The 8,843-nt window shown below is 37.1% G+C and overlaps 2 long non-coding RNA genes across 2 annotated transcripts; both read right to left on the bottom strand.

The window, feature by feature from the left end:
• Positions 1 to 2,162: 2,162 nt before the first annotated feature.
• On the bottom strand, positions 2,163 to 4,062 carry LOC112167290. The gene is made up of 4 exons (XR_002923690.2): positions 3,906 to 4,062; positions 3,661 to 3,764; positions 2,656 to 2,767; positions 2,163 to 2,499 (listed from the first exon to the last, which is right to left on the bottom strand). It is a non-coding gene; the product is annotated as an uncharacterized LOC112167290 (long non-coding RNA).
• Positions 4,063 to 6,262: 2,200 nt separating this feature from the next.
• On the bottom strand, positions 6,263 to 8,375 carry LOC112202542. The gene is made up of 3 exons (XR_002937415.2): positions 8,213 to 8,375; positions 6,669 to 6,780; positions 6,263 to 6,523 (listed from the first exon to the last, which is right to left on the bottom strand). It is a non-coding gene; the product is annotated as an uncharacterized LOC112202542 (long non-coding RNA).
• Between the last annotated feature and the right edge of the window lie 468 nt (positions 8,376 to 8,843).

Here is an 8,843-nt window from a genome sequence, read left to right as displayed (position 1 = left end):
AGATATTGACATCAGGGGAGGCATGATGTCTACATGTTCGATCTCGAAGAGTGAAGGACGTGTTGTGCTCTTTTTGTCCTTCGACTAGGGTTATTTTTGTCCCACAGGGTTTTTGTTACCTGGCAAGGTTTTTAACGAGGCAACAATCAAAGCATCATCACCAAGTTTGAGCGGCACAAGGGGGAGTGTTGAAGGATGTCGACATAGTGTGCCTCTACAAACTAGGGTTTAGAATTGTAATAGAAAAGTGTTATAGGTATTCAATTGTATTCGGATTCTCTTACCTTTTGTATACCTTGTAACTCCCTATATAAGGGCTCCTATTATCAATAATAAACACACAATTCTATTCTCCTACAACAGATCTGTCACTTATGAGTTATGACTCATAACTGCAAAACATGATTGGTGATTGCATCACAATCAGTTTTGCCTTATACTACCCTAACATCTTCAATATGCTCACTATTCGCATTTAATCAACTTTAGGCAAAGTTCATGTCATCTATTTGCTACTATTCTAATGGATGCCGGGAAGATTTAGGACACTCGAGCCTCAAAGAAGAGGAAATATGAGCTTGTGATGGTAATCTCCCGATTGTACTTACCATTAGGACTGAGCAGGGATAGATGTGGTTGAAATATAGAACTTGTGTAAAGTACAGAGAAGCTTTAGTGAAGTACTATTACGGGAAAGTTATTCCCAGGAACTTTTAGATGAAATCGTCCAAAATAATGGAAGAAATGCATTCTGCTTTACTGTATTTTATATGTAATAGCATCATAATGATTGGTTTGTTACAACTTTCCTTCCCCCGATTAGAGCTGTAGTAATGTCAACATCGCTTGCAGTTCAGTTGAAATACTTGGTTCCTTGTTATGTTCTTTTCCTTGGACTTGAAATTGATATAATTGATCCATTATGCACATCACTTGCAGATTGCTCCAAGATACCAAAAGCAAGGACACAATGCCATTTCAGGTTGGAGGGAGAATGAGGTTTGGTGTTCCAGTTGAGCATCTTGAGAGAAATTTTTCGTAGATAATCCGACTGGAAAAAGAGATGCAAATGCTAAAAAGCTTAGATGTAATAGCCATATATCCCCATAATACAAAGAGAGTTAAGGAAAAGTGAGCAATCTCTATGTATGGCAGTTGCATTTGTAATGTATCTTTTCCTCAGAAGAAATATTAGAACTTGCAGCAGAGCTTTTGATGTACCTGGCTTGAGGCAACAGCATATATTTTCTCCTCAAACGTTGCAGCGATTCTCTGGAGTTCTGGTAATCCCATATGACTATGGGAGGGAATCCTCTTTGACACATCAATTCTTTATATGCAACAGACGTAGTAATTGTGTTACATATTAACCATGAAGGTGAATTCAAAGTGAAATAAACTGTCTTATAATAATGTTAAAGTTCCCACCTAATGTAACCAGACATCAGCAGTCACTAGTACTTCATCATCCATATCAGACCAGAAGGCATAATTTAACTACAATATTTCCATTTAGACATGCGCTGTTAATATATCCACCATATCTTTCAAACCGTATTCTTCTGAATTCCAATTGGCGCCTTCATATTCAAACTCATTGCTAATTAGTGCCTTCTACATCTCGGCGTTCAGGTTATCACAAACTACGGCAGAGCCAAATGCAAAGTTGTGACAGAACTATCTCTGCTATAAGTAGCTACTAGAAGGGTAACAAGTAACTTTCTTCTAGGTCACAAAGTTAAAGAAATGAAACTTGATCCAAGACTCCAAGAGTCTCAGTTTCCAGTAAAAAACATGGAAAAACCAATTTTCTCTACTGCAAAGACAACCACTAAAGTCTCATGTTACAAGGTCCCAGAGCTGCACAAGAGCAACTAAAGAACAGAGTGTAATTTAATTCTGGCAAAAATTATAGTCAGAGTAAAAATACAAATTAAAAAATTTGTGTTAAGATTTCTATTATGTTTCGATACAAACAGAGGCCTAAGAGGAATGTCACAATTGAGTCATTCCTAGTACCGGTAGTTCTAGTGCAAAGCATGATCACTTTGACTGCAATCTATCTGTACAGTCCTACACTCTTACTGTTAATGCATACATAATTCCAGTACAATGCATCAATACTCACAGTTAATTCTGATGATTCTCAGCTTTTAGTGGCATAATATGAACAATCGGAGTTTATATCTATAAGGATACAAGTACGTGTTTGCATGTAGCTCTAAAGTACTTCAATATTCAGAGATATTACAAACCGCTACGGAATTGTTTTGTGCTATTATACAATAATCACTCCAGTTTCAGAAGCTCCGAGTTTTCTTCTTATTTCACAAGAACAGTAAATATTATCAACTTCAAATAGGACAAGTTACAGAACTAGCATTAGTCTCTTTCAAAAGCAAGGGCACGATGCCGTTTCAGGTTGGAGGGGGGACTTGTTGCAACTCCCGCGGTCTCAATGGCAAGCAACTTCAGAGAAATTTTTTGTAGATAATCCGACTGGAAAAAGAGATCCGCACAAAAGTAAGATTATATATGAAGCTAATACATCTTCGATACAGGGAGAGTTGAAAAACAAACAGTAGCACACTATGCAAGTGAAATACATATATAAGTAGCATACAATTATTAGGATCCCAAGAGTTATGGAAGCACCTGGCTTGATGCAGTAGCATACAACTTATCCTCGAACCTTGTAGCAATTCTCTGCCGTTCAAGTAACCCCCCTTGGCCAGAGAAGGGAAGATGCCTCTTCAACACATCAGTTCTTTACATGCAATATATTTAGTAAGTCAGTGACCATACAAATCAACGGAGATGGACCTCTTAACAAAAAATTTAGACTGAAGAATATAGACATCAATGGCCCAAATTGTCTAAAAAGAAAAGTACGGAAACCAGAATGGAGAAGATAATAACCATGACCTCTTTTAGCTTTAATTTCCATAGCAGAACAGAAGGAATAAGCAGTTGATAACAATTTGTAGACTCAGAGAAAGGGCAATGACTGATATATAATTCATCATATCCCTCAAGCTGCACTCTTTCAGTTGGTATTTTCAATACATCCACTTGAATATGAATCATTTGAGTTTGTTCTACAACCACTCATTTTCTGCTATATATCCATCATATCCCTCAAGCTGCACTCTTTCAGTTAGTGCCTCTTTAATTGAAATCAATTGAGATTTCCCTGCAACTGTCTCTGATATAAAAAGCTACTGAAAGGGAACCATCGATCTTCTACTATTACTGGTTACTTCCCAGATAAACACTTATGGCATGAACAAAGTAACATGCTTTTAGAATAACAGATCCATTGAAAACCTAGTTTGCCATTATCCTTGACATAGAGAGATGAAAATTAAAAAAGAAACAATATACAAGTGTAATGTATATGTGCACATTAGAGTACTCTTATGTTTAACATGAAAAATTTAGGAAGCAGCAGTATGAATCTTTTTCTCAAACCTCACAACTATTTCCTCTAGTTTCATCTAATTCCTCTTGGTATCATAGAAACTGAGATGCCTAATCAGTACATCCAATCATCACATGTAATAAGTTAATGACACAAAGGGCATAGAGATTCTTAACAGCAACATTGAATTCTTAACGAACAATGTATTTCTTACATTCTTACTTTCCAAACATACTTACATCTTCTGACAATTCTTTGCCTTGAATCTGGCATCAAGTAGATTCTCCAATCGCGGGCGCCATTCAAGGCTTCTCCACCCTGTGGAGGCCTCTGATCACTGAATCTAACAAACAAAACAACAAAGATGAATTGCAAAACGAGATAAAAACTGCAACAATAGTCAGAACCAAGATTACATCAAATCATCCCAATACTTGGATCATCAAGACTGAAAGAAACTTTGGGTTGTTGAAATGATTATTACCTTGAGAGAGGTGGAGGAAGACACAGGTTAACTGACTCAAATGAAGAAGTAGAACTCTGCTGTGCACTTTACTAACTTCTTGGTCACCTTTACTTCATTTCTATAATTGCAGACGAATCCCGCATTTGTATAAAGAACTGGACCATGGACTTTTCTTGTGGATTTAGCACTAATTAAAGGTTGTATTTTGTTTTCTGTTGTACCCCTAGTGGGCTTCTGCATAGGCTGGGCTTTTATTTCCATTGTTTAATCAAATGTTTCCTTTTTTCCTTTTGACACCCACCTGAACAGTTCTTCCATGACTTCTAAATATTTTTCGTAATAATCCTACTGAAAAAGAGATACAGAGGAAACTAGAATCTATATAAAGGATGTTGGAAAATAAAGAATACCACACTGTGCAAGTAAGATATAAGGGTTATTATCATAAATATTACCTGAACTTATCTTCTATTTTATTGATGGTACCTAAACTTCAATTTTGATCACAACCAGTACCCGAACTTTTTGATTTCATTTTAAATGGTACCTAAGGCCACATTCGGTCACTATTCAGGCCAAAAAACCCAAATCTAAAAAAATAAAAAATAAAAAAATAAGTTCAAGGCAAGTCTATTACCAAAAAATCATTACTATATATGATCGCAACCCTTGAAATCATAAAAAATCATCACTATGATCGCCTCCCATGCCATTTTTAGTCAGAATAGTGACCGGGGTGGCTCTAGGTACCATTTAAAATGAAATCGAAAAGTTCGGGTACTGGTTGTGATCAAAATTGAAGTTCAGGTACCATCGATAAAATTGAGGTATTGTTCAGGTACCATTTGTGATAATAACCCAAGATATAACTATCATGGACAATTAGGGCACCAAGAGTTACGGAAGTATCTGGCTTGATGCAGCAGCATACACCTTTTCCTCAAATCTTACAGCCACACTCCTAATTTCAAGTAAACCCTCTAGATTCGAGAAGGGAAGATATATGCCTCTTAAACGTCTCAGTTCTTTACATGCAGTATGTTTTAGTTGCTAGTTAGTTATAGTCTAATAGACCATGAAAGCATGGAGATGGATTTCCTTAACTAAGAAAGTAGAAACACAGTGAAGAAAACAGATTTCAATGAACTAAATTGTCCGGAAAGAAAAATATGAAACCAGCAGATAGAATAGCTTTAGTGTCCGTATTAGGCCAGAAGGCAACTGCTATTCACAGAAATTATAAATCATCAAGGTTGGCAACTTCAGTACATCCGCATGATCCTGCATATGTGTAATATATTATGCATGTATTATCTAGCGTTAAAACTTGGTTATATAGTATTCAAGCTTGTTAGCTTCAGTAGATTCCCAGGCATTTCTATATGCATTCACATAGATGAACATGCAAGAGCTACATTTATGTAAACTAATATGCACGTATACCTGTGAGACATCAATAATCTACCTTCATGTTAAAAACCAGCCTCTTATATCCATTAGACTATATTGTTTCATTTAGCATACTTAAGGCTGAGATTGCCCTTTTTCGACCATAACAAAAGTCCAAGGAACAGCAAGGCCACTTACTATCATTACTGGGCACCTCCATAGAAACCCATATAAGGCATGAAACAAGTAACATGCCTCTGAGTTTAAACAGAAAAGAAAATTAAATAGACCAAGTTTCTAAACCACAAACCAAAATATCTGGAGAAAACCAATATTTGAACCAAACAGTAAGAACAAAAATCTTCTGCTGATGAGACAACCAGTACACTTTATGAATTCCTAACTTTTCTTTCTTTTAGGACAGACATACTGACATTCTTTTGGCTATTATTTCATGTGAATCTGGCAGCAATTGACTCTCCAATCGACATTGTGCATTGAGGGTTCTCCACGTTGAGGAGGCCTCTCATTATAGATCCTAATATCCAACAAAACAACAAAGTTGAATTGCAAAACCAGATAAAAGTGGAAAGTGCAAGAATTTTTGAATTAAGACCAAAATCAGATCATCCAAAGGATTAGATCACCATGGACTGAACTGGGCATCAGAAAAAAAAAATATGAGGTGTAAGCAACCAAAACAAAGTCGAGTGCTTGCCTTGAACAAGAGTTGTACCTTGGATTTTACCAACTTCTGAGTTTAGTTTACTTCTTTTTCCATAATTACAGATATATATCCTAGATTCTACTAGTATAAAATGGATTAGACTTCTCTGAAATAACGGCATGATTCTAATCCTAAAACAGGAAAAAAAAAAAAAATTGGTGGTCTGCACATCTATTTCGTGTGAGGTGAAAAAGCTGCTAACGAGGTTAATTTATTTGATTTCTATTCTGTTAGTAGGGTTTAGAAATTAAGCAGGCAATACATATATTTCTTTCTGTTTTGTTGATAGAAGACCAAGTGTTCAATCCTTTGCCTGAGAACTAAATACAAGACACAGCAAAAGAATTCCAGTCTAGAGTTGCATGAAATTGGAGAACATCATTTGTTGGTGTTTTTACATGGATCGGGGTTGTGTTGCTATTTCCAGCAGAGTTGAATTGCAAGGAGTTGGCCATTGTGTTCTGAGACTTGATCTATCCATTGTTAGCATTTTCACAGAAATTTTCCGCAGATAATCCGACTACAAACAGAGATCCACCCAAATTTAGATTACAATCATTACATAGACAAGCAATCAATACCCATTTGTATGTATTATATATGTGAATTCAAAGTTGCTTACATGAACCATGAAAAAATTAGGACACCAAGAGTCATGGAAGTACCTGGCTTGTGGCAGCAGTATAAACCTTTTCCTCAAACCTTAAAGCCATTTTCTGGAGTTCCTGTAATCCTTCTTGATCAGAGAAAGGAAGATGCCTCTTCAATGTATCCAGTCTTTACATGCAACACATAATAACTTCTATTATAACCATTCAGGCATGGAGGTCTAAATATGGACACTAGAAGTGGATTCAGGATTATTATGAATGTATCGTGTTTCAGTGTATTAGCTCTTTGTATGCAATACATGTCAAGTGACTTCTGATTAAACATAAATTGACTAAATTTTCCAAAAAGAAATAAAACTGACCACAAAAGAGTACAGAAAATAATCGATCAGTAGATTTGACAAGGAAAGTTGCAATTTTTTAGATGTGCTGAAGAAGTTTCAGTATTTAAAACAAGCAGATATGGAACCAAACCTCACCAATCACTAGACCATATCTGATATTGTTTAAGATGGCATGATTCGACTGTAACAACATCAACTTGGACAAAAAGAGTTCAATGTCATTCAAGCCTTTAGCTTCAATACATCCACAGCAACACTGAATTCTCAGAGCAGATTATTCTCTTAGAAAAAACTACATGTATTATATTTAATTTTTTCTTTACTAAAATCAACTGACATTTTTTCAAATCTCCTAAAGATTATACAAAATTGATTTGAATTCACACAGAGCTAGTGTGTGTGTGTGTGTGTATATATATATATATATATATATATACGGACGCGTTCGAAAGAGGACGTCCGCACTTTCGTTAAAGTGCGGACGGCGCTGCTGCAGCTCGGCTCGGGGTGCGACGGAGCAGCGGAGCTTGTCGGACGGACACCACGGGTCAGACGGACGGGTCTGCAGTCGGTGGAGTCGCCGGCGACGTGGTTGCAGCCTTGGCCAGAAACCTGCAGTTGCAGGTGAGCTCGCTGCCCAGAAACCTGCAACTCCGACCTCCTCCGACCTCGAACGCTGCCCAGAACCGTCCACCAAGCCTCCGGCCTCCGTCCGCCAAGCCCCGAGCCGCCGTCGCAGCCTGGAACGCCGCCGCTGCGTCGCCGTCCGCACTTTAGCCAAGTGCGGACGTCCGCTTCAGAACCCGCCCCTATATATATATATATATATATATATATATAGTGTCTAAGCTTGTTAACTTCAGTCATCCAACATATATTCATATGCTTGATAGACATTAACCATCCACTTTCATGCTAAAACCAGTCTTTATATTCATCACATCTCTAAGACTAAATTCTTTCAATTAGTGCCTTTATAGTTGAAATCACTGCTATTCCTCTACCTAATGCTGGGATTGCCTCTATACCAGACCATGACAAAAAGCTACGGAATGTCACCAACTAAGAGCATCTCCCCACATATCCTTCTATCCAACATGCTTCTGGTTTTAAATGGAAAATAAATTGAAAAAAAAAAAAAAAAAACGTTCATACATGTGTCTAACCATACCAATACATTTGGTAGAATCAATTTTCAACCCAAAGAGTAAGAATAGAACATATAGCTATTACTGAAAGAGAACCATTACATACTTTCTCGTGATTCTGGCATCAAGTAGCTACGCCAATCGACGGAGACCATCAAGGGTTCTCCACCTTGCAGATACATCTCAGTATCGATATTGATATCCATCAATCCAACAAACAAGCGAACAACAAAATTGAATAGCAAAACCAGAAAAAAGGGGAAACTGCAATAGCAATCACTAATACCTACCTAGATCATTATGGTTGAACGAAACTCTGGGTTATTGAAGCAGAGGTTGACTGACTCTTTTTTCTTTTGTTTAAAAAAAAAAAAAAAAAACAAACAAACAAAACAAATTTGAACGAAAGAAAACTAAACAAGTAAATGAATAGGCATATTTGCCCATGACCAATTACACAATGTTGACAATTGTTGGCTTGCTCATCTCATAACCATCGTTGGGGTAATCTTCATCGGTAACAAATCTCTTCCAGTACCAATGCTGTTTCCAAACCCTGCTCATCTCTTCAATTGGGATCCCCTTTGTCTCGGGCAAGAAAAAGTACACGAAAACGGACATGACACACAAAGAATGCGAAGAAGATGAAGAGCCCGAATTTCATGTGGCATAACATTGTCAAGAAGACTTGAGCCACAATGAAGGTGAAGATCATGTTGACTGAGACATTGACACTC

Source organism: Rosa chinensis, chromosome 5, assembly GCF_002994745.2.
Source record: "Rosa chinensis cultivar Old Blush chromosome 5, RchiOBHm-V2, whole genome shotgun sequence".
In the NCBI taxonomy this organism is placed as follows: Eukaryota; Viridiplantae; Streptophyta; class Magnoliopsida; order Rosales; family Rosaceae; genus Rosa; species Rosa chinensis.
This window is presented reverse-complemented; position numbering and strand designations above follow the sequence as displayed.